Genomic DNA, 3,048 nt, shown 5'->3' with positions numbered 1-3,048 from the left:
CACTCTAAACTTGTTTTGACAAACACTAAACATATTTTGTTGCATTCTAAACATGCTTCAACGCACTCTAAACATGTTAGGATGCACTCTAAACGTGTTCGGACGCATTCTAGTTCGTCTAAACATGTTCGACGTACTCTAAACATGTTTCGACGCACTCTAAAGATGTTTCGAAGCACTCTAAACATGTTTGGATGCACTCTAAACATGTTTTGATGCACTCTAAAAATGTTTCGACGCACTCTAAAAATGTTTCGATGTACTCTAAACATGTTTCGACGCACTCTAAAAATGTTTCGACGCACTCTAAAAATATTTCGATGCACTCTAAACATGTTTCAATGCTCTCTAAGTATATTTCGACGCACTCTAAACATGTTTGGATGCACTATAAGTATGTTTCGACACACTCTAAATATGTTTGGATGCACTCTAAGTATGTTTCGATGCACTCTAACCGTGTTTTGACGAACTCTAAACATGTTTCGACTGCGTCCAAACGCACTCTAACCGTGTTTGGACGCACTCTAAATGTGTTTAAACGCACTCTACACATGTTTGGACGCACTCTAAACATGTTTCGACGCACTATAAAATTTTTTCGGTGGACTCTAAACATGTTCCGATGCTCTCAAAGTATATTTCGACGCACTCTAAACATGTTTGGATACACTCTAAACATGTTTCGACACACTCTAAGTATATTTCGAAGCACTCTAAACATGTTTTGACGCACTCAAAAAATGTTTCGATGCACTCTAAACATATTTTGTTGCACTCTAAACATGTTTTGACACACTGTAAACATGTTAGGATGCACTCTAAACGTGTTTGGATGCACTATAAACATTATTAGACGAACTCTAAAAATATTTCGACGCACTCTAATTATGTTTCGATGCTCTCTAAAGATGTTTCGAAGCACTCCAAACACGTTTGGATGCACTCTAAACATGTTTTGATGCACTCTAAAAATGTTTCGATGCACTCTAAAAATGTTTCGATGCACTCTAAACATGTTTCGACGCACTCTAAAATTGTTTCGACGCACTCTAAAAATGTTTCGATAAACTTTGAACATGTTTCAATGCTCTCTAAGTATATTTCGACGCACTCTAAACATGTTTGGATGCACCCTAAGTATGTTATATGTTTCGACGCACTCTAAACTTGTTTTAACAAACACTAAACGTATTTTGTTGCACTCTAAACATGTTTCAACGCACTCTAAACATGTTAGGATGCACTCTAAACGTGTTTGGACGCATTCTAGTTCGTCTAAACATGTTCGACGCACTCTAGATATGTTTCGACACACTCTAAAGATGTTTCAAAGCACTCTAAACACGTTTGGATGCACTCTAAACATGTTTTGATGCACTCTAAAAATGTTTCGACGCACTCTAAAAATGTTTCGATACACTCTAAACATGTTTCGACACACTCTAAAAATGTTTCGACGCACTCTAAAAATGTTTCGATGCACTCTAAACATGTTTCAATGCTCTCTAAGTATATTTCGACGCACTCTAAACATGTTTGGATGCACTCTAAATATGTTTCGACGCACTCTAAATATGTTTGGATGCACTCTAAGTATATTTCGACGCACTCTAAACATGTTTGGATACACTCTAAACATATTTATACGCACTCTAAATATGTTTCGACGCACTCTAAACTTGTTTTGACAAACACTAAACGTATTTTGTTGCACTCTAAACATGTTTCAACGCACTCTAAACATGTTAGGATGCACTCTAAACGTGTTTGGATGCACTATAAACATGATTAGACGAACTCTAAAAATATTTCGACGCACTCTAATTATGTTTCGATGCTCTCTAAAGATGTTTCGAAGCACTCCAAACACGTTTGGATGCACTCTAAACATGTTTTGATGCACTCTAAAAATGTTTCGACGCACTCTAAAAATGTTTCGACGCACTCTAAAAATATTTCGATGCACTCTAAACATGTTTCAATGCTCTCAAAGTATATTTCGACACACTCTAAACATGTTTAGATGCACTCTAAGTATGTTTCGACACACTCTAAATATGTTTGGATGCACTTTAAGTATGTTTCGATGCACTCTAACCGTGTTTTGACGAACTCTAAACATGTTTCGACTGCGTCCAAACGCACTCTAAACCTGTTTGGACGCACTCTAAATGTGTTTAAACGCACTCTACACATATTTGGACGCACTCTAAACATGTCTAGACAAACTCTAAACATGTTTCGACGCACTCTAAAAATGTTTCGATGCACTCTAAACATGTTTCAATGCTCTCTAAGTATATTTCGACGCACTCTAAACATGTTTGGATGCACTCTAAATATGTTTCGACGCACTCTAAATATGTTTGGATGCACTCTAAGTATGTTTCGATGCACTCTAACCGTGTTTTGACGAACTCTATAAACATGTTTCGACTGCGTCCAAACGCACTCTAACCGTGTTTGGACGCACTCTAAATGTGTTTAAACGCACTCTACACATGTTTGGACGCACTCTAAACATGTTTAGACAAACTCTAAATATGTTTCGACGCACTCTAAACATGTTTTGACGCACTCTAAAAATGTTTCGATGCACTCTAAACATGTTTTGATGCACTCTAAAAATGTTTCGACGCACTCTAAAAAAGTGCGTCCAAACATGTGTAGAGTGCGTTTAAACACATTTAGAGTGCGTCCAAACACGGTTAGAGTGCGTTTGGACGCAGTCGAAACATGTTTAGAGTTCGTCAAAACACGGTTAGAGTGCATCGAAACATACTTAGAGTGCATCCAAACATATTTAGAGTGCGTCGAAACATATTTAGAGTGCATCCAAACATGTTTAGAGTGCGTCGAAATATACTTAGAGAGCATTGAAACATGTTTAGAGTGCATCGAAACATTTTTAGAGTGCGTCGAAACATGTTTAGAGTGTATTTAAACATATTTAGAGTGCGTCGAAACATATTTAGAGTTCGTCTAAACATATTTAGAGTGCGTCAAAACACGTTCAGAGTGCGTCCAAACACATTTAGAGTGCAT

This window comes from Tarenaya hassleriana, unplaced genomic scaffold (genome assembly GCF_000463585.1).
Source record: "Tarenaya hassleriana unplaced genomic scaffold, ASM46358v1 Cleome48, whole genome shotgun sequence".
NCBI classification, from domain to species: domain Eukaryota; kingdom Viridiplantae; phylum Streptophyta; class Magnoliopsida; order Brassicales; family Cleomaceae; genus Tarenaya; species Tarenaya hassleriana.
This window is presented reverse-complemented; position numbering follows the sequence as displayed.